Raw genomic sequence first — 17971 nt, 5'->3', positions numbered from 1 at the left:
CATGGCTAAAAAGGACTAATTTTTAAATTTTATTTTGATTCCATAAAGGGCAAAACCAGTTAATTCTAAACTAAAATATCATCAGTTATAAGGAGTTATGATGATTTTGTTATTGTTCAGTCACTAAGTCATATCCAACTTTTTGTGACCCCATGGACTCCCTGGGGTCAGCACACCAGGCTCCCCTGTCCTTTACTATATCCCAGAATTTGCTCAGATTCATGTCCATTGAGTTGGTGATGCTGTCAAACCATCTCATCCTCTACCACCCACTTCTCCTTTTGCCTTCAATCTTTCTGAGCATCAGGAATTTTTCCAGTGAGTCAGTTCTTTGCATCAGGTGGCCAAAATACTGGAGCTTCAGTTTCATCATGAAACAGTTATGATAGTGAAATGTTGTTTTACATTCTTAACAAATCTTTGCAAGAATGAATGCTGAGTATTCATTGAAATATTTCATTTTGATATTGGAGAAAAATGCTGTCTACAAAATCTAAATACATGAGTTGAACTCTTAGTTTTCATGTAGATTCAGAGAATAATATTTCCTAACTCTGTCTTTCATTCTTTTTGATCCATGTGATAAAGAATAGTGGTTGATTAGCGCAATCAGGTTACCTAGAGTTCAATAAACCCTATTCTGTTCCATTATATTCTACATCTTGAAGTTATTAAAGTCTGCTTTTAAACAAACAACAACAACAAAAAAAGACTACTTAAAAACAATCTTACTTTCTTTAAAAAAAAAAAGAGCTTCAGTGAATTTCCCCTGTCAATTGCATTTTCTGCCTCTGAGGCTTCTCTGAGCTATTTCCCTGATCTGTGAGGCAGGGGATTCTTCCTGCCAGCTTCCTGAGCAGATCTAGGGGGAAATTAACACATCCACAACTGAGTTCAAGCATTGCTGACATCTGCTTTACTCATTTTCACAGCACACTCGCACTGCACCCTTATGCACTGTTTTATCATGTGGCTCATTTCAAGAAAATGCATTTAACTTTTAGGTACTACTCTGTGGTATGAAGTGTGGCAAATAGGAAGTAAAATAACCTTGAAAGAGCATTTCCACCTATATGCAGCTATAATAATCACTGAGTCTCAAACCTCAGTGCTTATGATATGCTCCGTTTGGTAAAAGCTTATGAAGCCAGGGTCAATGTTGATACCTAAAGAAACCAATCTCACTTTTGAAGAGAAAACAACAAAATATCAACAACAAATCATCTCTTTACGTGGACTGGAATTTATTGCTTCCCAGAAAGATAGTAAGCAGTCACTTTTACAGTCATTTATTTAATGGGTCTGTTTTGTTTTAATAGTAGGAAAATGAAACCAAAGTTAAAGGCTTTGGGTTTAATTTTGAGTTCTACCTTTGAAAAGAATTCTGTGTGTTTTCTGTGCTCTAATTTATTTCAGTTGTTCCATTTACATATAATTTAAAATTGAGAAGACTCTTTAATGTAGATCCCATTTAATTTAGAATATATGATAAAGCAAATTGTACTAAAGACTGCTTTGATTCTATGGATACAGGCTTTGCTAAGAAGATGTATATTGTAAACAAGATTTTTATTATAGCATAACATCTACAGTGAAAGACATAATGAATGAATTATTAGTGCTCCATCACTAATAGCAAATTGACAGAGAAGGTCTGCCAAAAATAGCTTAATCCAAATTTTTCCAAACAGTATTATTGACAATATACTTAAAAATGTCTCTCAGTTCAAGCTTTAATAATTGTGATTTGTTCTTCTGTTCAGTCATTAACAGTGTATTCTTGAATCTTTTTTTTTTAAGATACATTCTTTTTTAAATATTTTAAATAAAAAACATTTATTCTTGGTTTGTATATGAATATCAACTCATATAACATTGTTATGTTCTTTTATAAATGAAGTACAGGAGAAAGAAGGAAAATATAATTATTACAGTGTAACATTTCCAAGAAATTGATTAATTTGTAAAACCAAGAGGTTATTTAAATACCTGTGAGATATTTAACAATATTATCAACTGTCAATTGTTGCTTTGAAAATTATAATAAATGTGTTCTCACAACAGTAATCTTTAGATAGAAATGTGTAGGCATAGATAGGTTGAGGGTGGGTGTTAAATTCAACCATATTCCCTATATAGTCATTAGGAAAGTCTTTAAAATGCAACTTAAATTTTATTACAAATCTTACATTTTAGTTGTAAATTTAGTTATGCAGTTAATAAAACTACACTTGTAAGAGGAAATCTTTCTTTTTTTGTTAATAAAGTGTTAAGATATCTAAATTTAAATTATAGTGAATAACAACTTCAAAGGAATAATAATAGTATTTGGAAAATAAGACTAGTACATAAAGTCAAATTATCTAATAAATAAAGTTTTTTCTGTATCATTTTGCCATCCTGAGTCTCACTGATATGTACATTTGTATCCATGAACGATGTTGTCATGTTTTGTCTCCTGAAGAGACCACCAGAAAAACCTTTTGATCAAAAAGTTAAGTTTATTAGATCTACCCCCTTAAGGAAGAACCCACCTTGCTTCCTGTGCGGCTCAGATGGTAAGGAATCTGCTTGTAATGCAAGAGACCCAGGTTGGATTGCTGAGTTGAGAAGACCCCCTGGAGAAGGAGATGGTTACACACTCCAGTATTCTTGCCTGGAAAATTTCAGGGACAGGGCAGCTACAGGACAGTGGGCTTCAGTTCATGGGATCACATCAAATTACCTTTTTTTTTTTCCCACTTAAGGGAGAACCCATCTTGAGTCTTAATAGTGCCTTAGAGGGAGGCATCAGAGGAAAACATGTATAGAGTTTTAGGGCCTAGAGTTGATTATTTTAAGGTAGATCCTGCAAGGAAGGGTACTGGTTAGGGTTGGTCAGCATTTTTGACATGATAGTTTAGGATTGGCCAGCACAGCAAATCAAGGATTTTGAAGCATGTCATGATGAACAAGCTCTTAGTCTTGAAAAGTACAAGAGCTCTTTTTAATGCACTGTTTTAATTGGTTCACAGTCCTTTTTTCCAGGGGCCAGTATTTCCTGGAGCAAGCAGCTCAGTTATTTTCACTTATCCTCATATTGTCTAGCATATGAAACTCTACCTGTTACTTCTGTTATTTAACATAGGAGCAGGTAATTTTCTCAATTTAAAGTACCTGTTTTGTATGAGCACAAACAAAAATTATTAATTTATGCTAGATACTTTTCACACCTTGGTGTATCCCTAGATGCAATCATTATATCTAAAACCTATTTAGATATACTTTTTCTTCTCTGTGCTATCTCTTTACTTCTTTGTCAGTTCACAACACAAGGGCATCCTGATTTATAACACTCCTATTATCAAAACTGATCAAAACCTAAAAATAAATGAAATTTTAATCTTGAAAATTAATTATCATGAAAAGTATAAAATTCATAACAGTGATACTTTATGTGGACTATGTTATTTGTCATATCCTGTTCTATTATTATCGCCATTTAACATGCACTGATACTAAGGCAGATGCAAGTTAAGTAGCTTGCAGATAGACTATGTGTTAATTTCTTTAACCTCTATGGTTAAAGAAAATTTTATAGGTAAAATAAATATAATCAATAATGAATAAATTAAAGAGACAGATATTAAAAGTTTTGAGTGGACATATTGGTATTTCTATGCCGAACAAAAGTCTAAAGGTTTTCTTCTAAAGAAATGGAACTAATTATTTAGAATACCTAAAATATTTAAATATGTGAAAGAATAAGAGATTTGGTTAGAATGTGAGCTTTCCAAATCCTGGATTCAGTTAACCCAGATTTGTGGACAAATATATCCCTCTTATATTCTATCGTACGTATAGTATGCAGCTTTTCTTGTACCCTACAAAACATTTTGGATCCCCAATTAGAAGTAGCTGTGGATCCCTAATCTAGGGCTATGGCTTTCTGCTTCATGCATTTATATACACCACTCCTTAAGTTGCTTTTCTTGTTATCACATGTATTGACAGTTTTCATGGGTTATCTATGTTCTGCATTGCTCTATCTCAAATATTCTTGCAGTTATTATTTCTGGGGGCTTATATTTAGTAATTCTACTATATGATCATACCTTTTGAACAAATCTGGCTCTTGAGGAATATGGATTAAAAGATGGAGTGATTGGTCTTGCTGCTCCTTTATCCCTTAGTGCCATCCTCTCTAAATCATCACGTTTCATGCCATGTATCTGACTTAAAATAATTAGTGTTTTTGCTAGTAGGAAAAATCATTGGAAAATATAAGATGAGCTCAGTGGATAGAGCTTGCCAATAGAGTGTTCTGGAGAAAGATAATACTATGGAGTTGGAAATTTCACTTGTTAGACATTTAGTTATCCTGGGCCTTTAAGGACTAATACTTCTGCATGTGTTCTTAAGTCACCCCCACCAGAATAAACTTGTTGTCTCTAAATTTGCTTATAGCAATTAGAGGGCAAAGAATTGAGAATGCTTTGCTGTAAACATTAATATAAACTTCTACTTTCAAATGGAAGTAGAAAAAACTCCCTAGCAAAACTATTGATAAAACTGGTAAAAATTACTTTAAAAAAAGCATTTACTGTCTGAGGAAATTGTCCTAAGGGTACACAGCTAATGAAGAAACATTTATCCAAAATTGAAATGAGAAGTAGATAATTCAACAATAGTTGGAGAATTCAGTGTTCTACTTCCCCTAATGGATAGAATTGCTAAGCAAAAGATCAACAAGGACATAGCTGATTTAAATAATGGTACAAAGCAATTAGATTCAATAGATATCCATAGAACATTCCATTTAACGACAGTGGAATAAATATTCTTCTCAAGAGCACATGCAATACCATCTATGAAAGACAATATATGAGGCCATGAAATATGACTCAATGAATGTAAGGTGCTAAGATCATAGAAACTATGTTTTCTAATAACAATAAAATTAAATTGAAAATCCAAACCCACAAAGAAATTTGGGGAGTTAATAATTATGTAGGCATTAAATACTACTTTCCTAAACAACAAATGGGATAAGGAAGAAATCACAAGGGGAATTAGAAAATACTTTGTGATAATTAAAAATGAAGACATTAACATCTTTCAGTAAAAGCTGAAAAATATTAGTTCACTTTGGTGAAATAGACAAGTCCCAAGAAGGTCACAAAGTACTGAAAGTCACTTGAAGAAATAGAAAATCTGAATAAATCTATAGTAGTGAAGAGATTGATTTAAAAAACAAACAAAGTACCCCTAAAATGCCCAGAGTCAAATGGCTTTACTGGTGAACTCTGCCACATATTTGAAAAGTGATTAATATCATTTTCTTACAAATTATTCCAAAATATAGACGAGGAAGGAATACTTCCCAACTCATTACATTAAGCCTATATTTCCTTGTATGGAAAACATTTTGGCAGTTGTTTAAAAGGTAAAAACATAGAAGCATCACCTGACCCAGCAGCTCTACTAGATAAACCTCAAAGAAATAAAAACATACATCCACACATAAACACATACAGAAATATTCCTAGCAGGGTTACTCAAAGAGCCAAAAGGTGGAAACAACACAGATGTCCATGAACTGATAGATGTTAATTAAGAATTGTATATCCATTAAAGGGAATATTATTTAGTAATTAAATAAAGGAATGAAGAACTGTTGTTGTCGTTTTAGTTGCTAAATTGTGTCCAACTCTTTTGGGACCCCCATGGATTATACCAGCTCCTCTGTCCATGGGGTTCTCCAGGCAAGAATACTGGAGTGGGTTGCCATTTCCTATTCCAGGGGATCTTCCCAACCCAGGATTGAAACTGCATCTCCTGATTATGCTAGAACTTATGGTGGTAATAACTGCACAACTCTGTGAATATATTAAAAAACTTTAAGGGATTTCTCTGGTGGTCCAGCAGTGAAGACTCTGCACTTCACACAGGAGGTACGGGTTTGATCCCTGGTCAGGGAACTAAGATCCTGCATGCTGTGTGGTGTAGCCAAAAAATAAAACATAAAATAGTACACTTTAAATAGGGAATTGTATATATGTATGTGAATTATATAAAGCTATTATAAAAAAAGTCAAACTTTATATTTTGGGGCTCCAAAATCACTGCAGATGGTGATTGCAGCCATGAAATTAACAGATGCTTACTCCTTGGAAGGAAAGTTATGACCAACCTATGCAGCGTATTCAAAAGCAGAGACATTACTTTGCCAACAAAGGTCCATCTAATCAAGGCTATGGTTTTTCCAGTGATCATGTATGGATGTGAGAGTTGGACTGTGAAGAAAGCTGAGTGCCGAAGAATTGATGCTTTTGAGCTGTGGTGTTGGAGAAGACTCTTGAGAGTCCCTTGGACTGCAAGGAGATCCAACCAGTCCATTCTAAAGGAGATCAGTCCTGGGTGTTCTTTGGAAGGACTGATGCTAAAGCTGAAACTCCAATACTTTGGCCACCTCATGCAAAGAGTTGACTCATTGGAAAAGACTCTGATGCTGGGAGGGATTGGGGGCAGGAGGAGAAGGGGACGACAGAGGATGAGATGGCTGGATGGCATCACTGACTCGATGGACATGAGTTTGAGTGAACTCCGGGAGTTGGTGATGGACAGGGAGGCCTGGCGTGCTGTGATTCATGGGGTCGCAAAGAGTCAGACACGACTGAGCGACTGAACTGAACTGAATTATAAAAATAATACCTATTTCACTCATTTTTGTGATGTATTTAAAAACAAGCCACACTCAGTCACTTCAGTCATGTCCAACATTTTGCGAGCCTATGGACTGTAGCCCGCTAGGCTCCTCTGTTCATGGGATTCTCTAGGCAAGAATACTGAAGTAGGTTCCCATGCTGCCCTCCGGGGGATCTTCCTGACCCAGGGATAGATCCCTAGCCTCTTATGTCTCCTTCACTGGCAAGTAGATTCTTTACTACTAGTGCCAGTAAGCAGGGATCTATGTTTACATGTACTTGGTAATAAATTTATGTGTGGGAGCAAAAGTTAACAAATACATATATGTATGAAGGAAAGTCCAATGCACACTGTGTACATCTTCATGTGATATTTGGGATCTGAAGGAATTGTTTACCTTCATGTAAATGAACACTAAATTTCCTGAGTAAGAGTTATTCATTCTAACTTATAGAATCAGTTCCTACTAAGTGAACATGTTCACCCTTCCAGGAGACTTCTGATGGTTAGCAACGAAAATCCCAACTACTGAGTTTTTATCATTATGACTAATAAACCCATGGGGAAGACATAAAAAATAAGAGCAAAATTCCATGATATTTTAGGATTTCCTTGTAGAGATATTAATTTTGAATAAAACATGAACATTTTGGTCCCCTGGTTTTTAAACAAATGGTTGCTTAATTGAAAATGTGTCCTAAAGCACTATAGTGATCATCTCACTTCCATAATATTATTGCTTCAAGCACATGCATTTTGATACATATTCTGACATTTCACAATATGTACATACTGCATAATCAAATGGCATAAAATTTTCAGATAAAGCATAAGACATCCAAACAATGTCTTGAAAAGTAAGGTTATGACAAGTGTGTTATTAGGAGATTATATAATATATATATGTAAGAAAAAACTGAGTTTGTTTACATTATTAGTATTTTGCAGGATTTATGCTTTTTTTTTTCCGGCAGGAATACTGTATGTATTTTTCCTTTCATTTACTGCAGCTGAGTTGATAATTGTTTTTCCAAATGTCACAGCTGCAAGAACATATTTCAAAAATGTTATAACCACAGGTATTAAATTCACCTCCTACTTCTTGGGAGTTTATACTTTTTAGCCTATAATTATAGAATCTGGTCTTTTAGCCTTCTTTTCACTTTTTGAGTTAGTAGCGGGCACCAGCGGTAGCTCATCTAATTTTGACAACCTTGAATGTGTTTGAATATCTAAGGAAACACTGTGATCTTTGCTCAGAATTTTCTCCGAGATTGTCTTCTTTTCTAGCTTGCGTGTGTGTGTGTGCATGTGGATTTTTCCTAAAGCAAGAAAGCTGAAGTCAGAAATAATGTGCAGTGAAAGAAAATAAATCTGGCCTTTTTGATACAAGAGAAAAAAACTGCTTCTTTTGTGTAAATACGCTTTTTCCAATTTTATTTATTTTTTAAAATTTGTATTGAAGTAGAGTTGATTTACAATGTTGTATTGGTTTCGGGTGTGTGTAGATGTTTTATTTTCATTTTTAAGCTGGCAAATTACTAGGAGAATGATAATAAACACAGTAGTTGCAGTGTTCTGATTTGGTCCCACCCAAAACAATTGTGGTTCCCTTCGTGGCTAAGATGGTAAAGAATTTGCCTGAAATGCAGAAGACCCAGGCTCAGTCCCTGAGTTGGGAAGATTCCCTGGAGAAGGAAATGGTCATCCACTCCAGTAGTATTGCCTGAGAAATCCCATGGACAGAGGAGTTTGACGGGCTACAGTCCATGGGGTTACCAAGAATCGGACATATCTGAGTGATTAACACACATACAAAACAACTGTATATTTTATCTTCCACGAAGGTTGAACTGTAATGACTAGCAGTAAGGCCTAAAAGTACTGAGGTAATCTAGTTCCAGTGAACTCTTCAAGGCACCTTTCTTACTCAGGATGGTGTTAAAATTAAACAGGGGAAGGACCACAGGAAAGCAGGCAAGAGTAAGTCCAAATAGAAGTGGAAGTGAAGTGAAGTCGGAGGGCAACAAAAGAGAGAAAATCTCAGAAAGCAGTTTACCATAGTTTTTAGCACTACCCTCTCAGGGGTTGCGCAGAGTCGGACACAACTGAAGTGACTTAGCAGCAACATAACAGAAGGGGGAACTATGGGAAGTTAAAAACACTTCAGTTCAGTTCAGTTCAGTCGCTGAGTCATGTCCAACTCTTTGCGACCCCATGAATCACAGCATGCCAGGCCTCCCTGCCCATCACCAACTCCCGGAGTTCACTCAGACTCACGTCTATCGAGTCGGTGATGCCATCCAGCCATCTCATCCTCTGTCATCCCCTTTTCCTCCTGCCCCCAATCCCTCCCAGCATCAGAGTCTTTTCCAATGAGTCAACTCTTCCCATGAGGTGGCCAAAGTACTGGAGTTTCAGCTTTAGCATCATTCCTTCCAGAGAACACCCAGGGCTGATCTCTTTCAGAATGGACTGGTTGGATCTCCTTGCAGTCCAAGGGACTCTCAGGAGTCTTCTCCAACACCACAGTTCAAAAGCATCAATTCTTCGGCGCTCAGCCTTTCTTCACAGTCCAACTCTCACATCCATACATGACCACTGGAAACACTCTTAGTCAATCCCTTTTTTTCTGGGTTTGGGAAAATTAAATTCAAATAGGAATGTACAACAGAAAAGTATCAAGGTTAAATTTCATAGAAAATTATTTGAAGAAAAAAGAATGTAGAGTCTTCTCCTGGAAGTACTGAAGTACAAAGTAAAAACAAGAACAAAATTTAAATATAAAGTAACAAAGGAAGTGATAAAAACATTGCAGAGATGGTGATAAGTACTGAAGGTCAATAAAGAGTTTTAGGCATACAAATACTAGAGTTTCTAAAGGACCTAAGAAAAGCATCAGAGAAAATTATGAAAATGTACATTTCAAGGAAACTTTCCTTTAAATAAACATTTAAACTTTACATTAAAAAACAAACTGTGAACCTGAGAATATTGACTATGATGACCAACAAGAATTAGTCTAGTAAAATTATTGTCCTTAAAATGAGGGAAAATTGAGAATGTGACTTGAAACAGGAAATAAAACTAGATCATCACCTGATTTTCAGTAACTATTTTTATGTAAAATTGAGTATAGTACTCAACTTATTCAAGGAAAGAACATAAGAACCATGGATTTTGTGTCCAGGAAAATTGACCTCCATGTATAAAGGACTTTGTAAAGGATACTGTAAAACTAATATCAAGTGACAAAATCTCAGAGAATACAGTTCTTATAAGACTCTCCTAAATATTTTACTTAAGAATAAGCTTCAAAAAAACAAAATGACTAGAGAGACACATAATAGAGAAGAGATTAGCATTAAATAGGTAATTCTTATACTAAATGAGAATTAAAAGGGGAGTAAATAGCACACAATTCCCATCTGTCGTGATGATTTAGTTAGAGGACAATGATTGAAAATGAGGAGGATGAGGATAGCATATATCAACTATCAGTAAAAAAAAAATAGTTATTGGTAATACAAAAGTACTATTAACATTGTTAGTCTAAAACTGTTATATATGAGAAGACACTGAAAATATGTAATTATAGTTCATTTGAATTCCATCATCCCTATTGTTCTAGAAAACTAGAATTCTCTTTGTGAAACTAAGGAGATTCAGATGTATTATAGAAAAGGTTAAGTAGAAAACCCTGAATGCTACATATGTAATTGGAATATCAGTATAAAACATGAAATATTTTACCTTTATATATTTATACATAACTTATATACACATATGTGTGTTATATATGTATGTCTATGTAAATACACACACAAGATTTCAGCTAGTATATATTCCTAATAAATATCCTTAGCTCTGTCCTTCAAAAACATGATAGAAACAATGACCAGCTCAGCAGTAGTTTGCTTCCCAAGCCCTAATAATGATCCTGATTTATCATTCCCCATTAGAAGAAAATCAGGTCTTGTAGAGAAACAAATGATTCTTGTTCTTGGGAAGAAAATATACAAGATGAGCCTGGGACATCTTGACATACTAGTTCTCAAGAAAGTTTTCTAAGAAAATAAAAGGAGTTAGGAACCCTCTCCCTCTTAGGGGGGGGGAAAAAGCATTACTGAATACAGATATTAGAAACTGAGTATTTTAGCCATGTATTGGGTTAAAAAGATACAGTGTATGAAGTAAGAGGGCTTCCCTGGTGGTTCAGTGGTAAAGAACTCTCCTGCCAATGCAGGAGATGCAAGTTCAATCCCTGGATAAGGAAGATCCCATGGAGAAGGAAATGGCAACCCACTCTAATGTTCTTGCCTGGGAAATCCCATGGACAGAGGAGCTTGGTGGGCTGCAATCCATGGGGTTGCAAAAGAATCAGACACTACTTAGCGACTAAGCAACAACAACAAAGTAAGAACTTGAATTGAGACAAAATTTCCACAGTAATTAATATGTCCTTGTTGGTAATTTCTTTGAGATTCAACCTCTGTGATAAAAAGCTGGCTGATCTCCCAAAATATGAAAGATTTGTTTCATGGGCCAACTCTTAAAAATAATACTTAAATATTTAAGAGATAGTGTCATAGCTTGTTCACTGTATACTCTAGAAACACAAATTGATTTTTATACCATCTCCAACTGATTAAATCATTCTGAAAAGGTCAGTGTTTTAGTTTATTTTGAATTTAGGTTATGTATCAAAGAAGTTCCATTTCCCTAGTACAGGTCATAAAAATTTGATACCTTGTAAGAGGGATTTAAGAAAAATTCTCCAATGAAGTATGAATAAAATAACAGATAGATGTTTGTAATTTAAAGGATTCTACTAAAAACCTGTGACTTCCCTACTGAATACCTATCATATCCAAATTGTAGTGAATAATTGATATCAATAACATAAAATAGCTTTAGTCATAAAGGAAAACACATACATTTGATTATATGTCTATATTATGGGACATCAGTAAGCCGTCTCCCATTTATTACCTTGACTAGCACTCAATACAATGTAAAATTTTAAACGGACACAGCCAATGAATAACTGTGACTCCTGCATCTCACATACCAACTCATCCAGCTGCTGAACCATGGAGGTTCTTGTTATTTTAGTTTTGTAAACAGAGTCAAAAAATAATTTTTTTAAAATTGTTACATGCTTACTATCTTAGATCTAAACTTTAATGGATCCATTAAAGAAAAAAAAATAATTTGTAGCATTACTAGGAATCAGGCTTTAATTAAAATAGTTCTGAAATTGTGAATACTTTAGCTAACTAATTAACATATAAATATTAATTTTTAATTATTAGAATAATCTAGAAAGAAGCACAAGTCTAGCTTATTATTGATTGCATCATCAACTCCCGATGACTCTAGAAATATCATCTCCCATCTTCTTGACTATATCACTGCTCCACAGATTTGATGTCTCCTGTAGTAAGCAATGTTTGCTTGGAAAACTCCATGACAGAGGAGCTTGAGAGGTCACAGTTCCTGGAGTCACAAAGAGTTGGACATGACTGAGGAGTAAACACTTTTAGCCACCTTACCAGTAACTACCTCAACACTTGCTTATTTATAACTACACTTGTCTGGTTTACTTTGTATGCACAGAAGTCCCTTAAAATGTTCACACTTAACCCTTCTGCTGTTCTACAATTTAAAAGAGAAAATGCTCTATAAAAATGGTGTCATATAAGTCAGCAATTAGAGAAGTAGGTCAACTTGCTGACACCATCTTCAAGTAATAGTTTTATTTATTTTGAAGAAATAAGTGGTTCATTATTTGTCTTGAAGCATAGCTTAAAGATACTTGCCATACCCATTTAAATGTAAATACAAAACATATCAAAAAGTTAAAATATGTTATCTCAAACCAAACCTATCATAGCATCTTCTGAATTATGTATTTGATTTTGAAAAATACAGTCTCATTTACTTAATACAAATCCTCCTGTGTTTTCTCCATTGAACACAGGGAATGATGACAAGAAATCCTTTGTATCTGAAGTGATTTCAGTTCTTATAAGCCGAAACTGGTCATATTCATCTCCAGCTGTGGATTAGAAACAGAACTTGGATTTAAGAAGATAAAAATGACAGATTCATGAGATTAGAACTCCTAAAGTGATATCCAATGAGTAACAGTCTGGACCAGAAAGGGAACATACCCTACTGATGCAGGTAATACTCATCAACTTGTCTGAACGTTGAATTTGGGTAGAGCAGTATTTCTCCTGAAAAATCTTAGTCTAAACCAGATCTTCCACTATATTGTCAAATTTTTATGGTCTGTAGTGTTAAAACCAACAGAAAAAAATTATATAAAAATTACTTCCAGGTCTGTTTTATATGTATAACATTTAGTTCTTATTTCAACCTGGTTCTCTGTCTGCCATGGAACAGATCATATACATGACCAGAAGATGATTTAAATTTTATTTTTACACTCTGAGATGAATCAGGATGTTGAGTTCTTTGGTTTGGCTTTATTTGTATGTATATATGTTGCTGTTCAGTTGCTAAATTGTGTCCGACTCTTTGTGGCCTCATGGACTGTAGAACACCAGGCTTCTCTGTCCTTCACTATCTACCTGAGTTTGCTCAAACTCGTGTCCATTGAGTCGGTGATGCCTTCCAACCATTTCATGCTCTGATGCCCCCTTCTCCTCCTGCTGTCCATCTTTCACAGATCAGGGTCTTTTCCAATGTATCGGCTCTTCAAATCAGGTGGCTGAAGAATTGGAGCTTCAGTATCAGCCCTTCCAATGAATATTCAGGGTTGATTTTCTTTAGGATTGACTGGTTTGATCTCCTTACACTCCAGGGATTCTCAAGGGTCTTTTCCACCACTGCAATTTGAACACAACAGTTCTTTGGCATTCAGCCTTCCTTAAGGTCCAACTCTCATATCCATACATGACTACTGGAAAAGTAATGTCTCTGCTTTTTAATATACTGTCTAGGTTTGTCATAACTTTTCTTCCAAGGAGTAAGACTTTTAATTTTGTGGCTATAGTCACCATCCTTAGTGATTTTGGAACCCAAGAAAATAAAATCAGTTACTATTTCCATTTTTTCTCCATCTATTTGCCATGAAGTGATGTGACCAGATGCCATGATCTTAGTTTTTTGAATGTTGAGTTTTAAACCAGCTTTCAGTCTCCTCTTTCACCTTCATCAAGAGGCTCTTTAGTTCTGCTTCTCTTCCTGCCATTAAAGTGGTATCATCTGTATATCATAGGTTGTTAATATTTCTCCTGGCAGTCTTGATTTCAGCTTGTGATTCATCCAGCCCTGCATTTTCCATGATGTACTCTGTGTATAAGTTATATAAGTGGGGTTACTATATACATCCTTGGCATACTCCTTTCCCAATTTTGAACCAGTCCATTGTGCCATGTCAGTTTCTAATTGTTGATTCTCGATCAGCATACAGATATCTCAGGAGGCAGGTAAAATGGTCTGGTATTCCCATCTCTAAGAATTTTCCAGTTTTTGTGATACACACAGTCAAAGGCTTTAGTGTAGTCAATGAAGCAGAAGTTGATGTTTTCCTGGAATTCCCTTGCTTTTTCTATTGCCCAGTGGATGCTGACAATTTGATCTCTGGTTCCTCTGCTTTTTCAAATTCAACTTGTACTTCTGGAATGTCTCAGTTCACATACTGTTGAAGCTTAGCTTGAAGGATTTTGAGCATCATCGTGCTAGCATGTGAACTGAATGCAATTGTGTTGTAGTTTGAACATTTTTTGGCATGGCCTTTCTTTGGTGTTGGAAAGAAAACTGAACTTTTCTAGTCCTATGGCCATTGTTGAGTTTTCCACATTTGCTGACATATTGAGTGCAGCACTTTAACAGCATCATCTTTTAGGATTTGAGATAGCTCAGCTGGCATTTCATCACCTCCACTAGCTTTTTTCATAGTAATGCTTCCTAAGGCCCACTTGACTTCACACTCAAGGTTGTCTGACTTTAGGTGAGTGACCACAGCATTGTGGTTATCCAGGTCATTAAGACCTTTTTTATATAGTCTTCTGTGTATTCTTGCCACCTCTTCTTAATATCTTCTGCTTCTGTTAGGTCCTTGCTGTTTCTGTTCTTTATTGTGTCTATCTTTGCATGAAATGTTCCCTTGGTATCTCAAATTTTCTTGAAGAGATCTCTCATCTTTCCCATTCTATTGTTTTCCTCTGTTTCTTTGCTTTGACCACTTAAGAAGGCCTTCTTATCTCTCCTTGGTATTCTCTGAAACTCTGCATTCAGCTGGGTGTATCTTTCCTTTTCTCCTTTGCCTTTCACTTCTCTTATTTTCACAGCTATTTGTAAGGCCTCCTCAGACAGCCATTTTTTCCTTCTCGTATTTCTTTTTCTCAGGATGGTTTTGGTTACCAAAACCATCCATATTGGGATATTACGAACCTCCATCCAAAATTCTCCAGGCCCTCTATCAGACCTAATCCCTTGAATGTATTCATCACCTCCACTGTATACTCGGAAGGGATTTGATTAGGTCGTAGTTGAATGGTCTAGAGGTTTCCCATACTTTTTTCAGTTTAAGCCTGAATTTTACATATGTGTGTATGTATGTATTTTGTTGTTGTTATTATTGTTTTGTTGTGTTTGATTGGTTATTTAAAAATTTTAAATATTTTTTATCAACATGGTATTTTAAATGGAATTCAGTGAAAATGGTGGACTGTCATATGAGAATTAAAATTTCAGCCAGTTGTTTCTTCTGAAATTTGGCTACTTTGCATTAGGATGTTTGACAAAGAAAAGAAAAAAATCTCTTTCAGAAATCATAAATTTCTATAATTTGATTTCTTTATCATGAGTGTAGCTCTAATAACCCAGAATTTCAGGCTGGAGGCCACTTCTGGCTGGTTGACTCAGGAAGAGAAACTCAGCGGCCTTGGTGATAGTAATGTAGCTATTGTACCTATTTTTAAACTTTATATCTAAATATTTCTCTTTTTAGTGGTAATATAAATGGTATTTTATATTTAATTTCAAATTACATTGTTTGCTGTTAGAATATAAGAAAGCAATTGACTTTTGCATATTTAACTTGCGTCTGGTAACTGTGTTATAATCGCTTATTAGTTCTGGTATAATTTTGTTGATTCTTTGTGTTTTCTTAGTGTACAGTTATATCATCTACAAACATAGACTGTTTTACTTCCCAATATGGGCTTTTTCTTTTCTTTCTTTTGGTTTTTCTGTATTAACTATGACTTCCAATATACTGTCGAGTAGGAGCCGTAAAAACAGATGTCCTTGCCTTGTCCCTGATGTTAACAGAAAACCATCTAGTTCCTAACATTAGTTATGATGTTAGCTGTGAATTTTTTGTGAATGTTCTTTATCAAGTCAATGAAGTTCCCTTTTATTCCTAGCTTGCTGAGTTTTTTTTTTTTTTAATTATGAATGGGTAATGAATTTTGTTATATTTTTTGCATATGTTGATATGATATTATTTTTCTTACTAATGTGTTGTTGTGATGATTGCATCAGTTGATTGTCAAATATCAAACCAGCATTGCACACCTGAGGTATATCCCACTTGGTTATGTTGTATAACTATTTATAAATTTTTTAATTAAATATTTGCTAATATATCATTGAGGATTTTTACTTCTATGTTTGTGAGGATTATTGGTCTGTAGTTTCCTTGTCTTGAAACATCTTTGTCTGGTTTTTATATTAGGTTGATGTTGGCCTCATAGGATGAGTTAGGATGTATTCACCCTGTTTTCTAGGAGTCATAGTTGAAAATTGGTGTAATTTCCTCATTTTTTTGGCAGAATTCACCAGTGAAAACATCTGTGCTAGTATTTTGTTATGTAAGGTTATTAGTTATTGATACAATTTCTTTAGTAAATATATGACTATTAGGATTATATGTTTTTCCTTGTGTAAGGTTTGATGGGTTCTGTCTTTCAAGGAATTTATCTAAGCTTTCAAATATGTGGGCATAGCCTTGTTCATAATATTTATTTATCATCCTTTAATGTTGAAGGGATTAGCAGTGATCTCTTTTAATTTCCTATATTAGCAATTTGTATCTTTTCTTTTTTCTTAACTTGGCAAGAAGTTTATCAACTTTATTGAGTTTTCATAAAAAACAGTTTTTGGTTTTGTTGATTTTCTTTATTGATATCCTATTTCAAATTTCCTTGATTTCTGGTCTATTTTTTATTAGTTATTTCCTTCTGCTTGCTTTCCATTTTATGCAAGCTCATTTTAGAGTTTCTCTCAATATTTCTTTACTATATTCTTCCATTCTGAAATACATTTCCAATACATTTACTGATATTTGGTTTGGAACATATCAGCATTTAAATGTGCTATTTCATTGTTTTGCAACTTAATTTCTGATGAGATGTCACTGTCATTTTATTTTTTAATTTTTGAAAGTTAGATGTCTTATACCAGCTTTGAGATTTTCTTGTTTTTGCTTTCTGTAGTTTGACTTATATAAGCCTAGGTACATTTGGAAAAGGAAATGACAACCCACTCCAGTTTGCTTGCCTGGAGAAGCCTTTGGACAGAGGAGCCTGGTGAACTATAGTCCATAGGGTCACACTGAGTTGGACACGACTGAGTGCCAGCACTTTACTTTTATGCTTCTTTGTTCTCCTCTTAGGTATTTTCAACTTGTGAACTGGTAATTTTTTTTCAGTTTTTGAATATTCTCAGGCATCATCTTAATTATACATTCAATTATACATTCATAAGAACTTTCCAGTGTTTTTCATTTATTTATTGTGCAATTTTCTTCAATTTCCATTTTTCTTCTATTATTTTGCTTGAACATAAGACAATCCTGTCTTATGCTAATTCTATCTGATATTCTAATAAAACACTGTCACAATTTTCATTCACATGGCAAACTTGGTCCTAGCCAGATATTTAAGGCAAGTAAAATTATAAAGTTTAAGAAAAAACATGTGAAGTTATCACTCTTTGGCAAAAATATGATTGTTTATATAGAAAACCTAGTGAGTCTATGGATATACTTTTCTAATTGACAGTGAGTATATCAAATTTATTGAAGACCAGGTCATTGTAGAAAACAAACAGAAAAGATTTTAAATAGTGTCATTTATTACAGCTTTAGAAAACATCAAATGCCTATGAGTAAATGTAACAAAATATGTACAAAATTTCTACACTTCTGTAAAAGATAATTAAATATGAATTTTTAAAAATCTAAGTAAATTTCTTGAATTAGAAAATGTTTTAAGATTTGAAAACACTATTTTAGAACTGTTTT

At 34.4% G+C, this 17971-nt stretch overlaps 1 long non-coding RNA gene across 1 annotated transcript in view; it reads left to right on the top strand.

Annotated features, from left to right (window-relative positions):
* The window catches only part of LOC132346040 (uncharacterized), a 107291-nt gene extending 94421 nt beyond the window's left edge, over positions 1-12870 (top strand). Inside the window, exon 3 of the long non-coding RNA XR_009495760.1 lies at positions 12671-12870. This is a non-coding gene — a long non-coding RNA (uncharacterized lncRNA). The remainder of the gene's footprint in view (positions 1-12670) is intronic.
* The last annotated feature ends 5101 nt before the right edge of the window (positions 12871-17971 follow it).

Source organism: Bos taurus, chromosome 8, assembly GCF_002263795.3.
Source record: "Bos taurus isolate L1 Dominette 01449 registration number 42190680 breed Hereford chromosome 8, ARS-UCD2.0, whole genome shotgun sequence".
Taxonomy (NCBI): Eukaryota; Metazoa; Chordata; class Mammalia; order Artiodactyla; family Bovidae; genus Bos; species Bos taurus.
The sequence above is the reverse complement of the archived record's forward strand: the minus strand, read 5'-3'. Positions and strand labels throughout refer to the sequence as shown.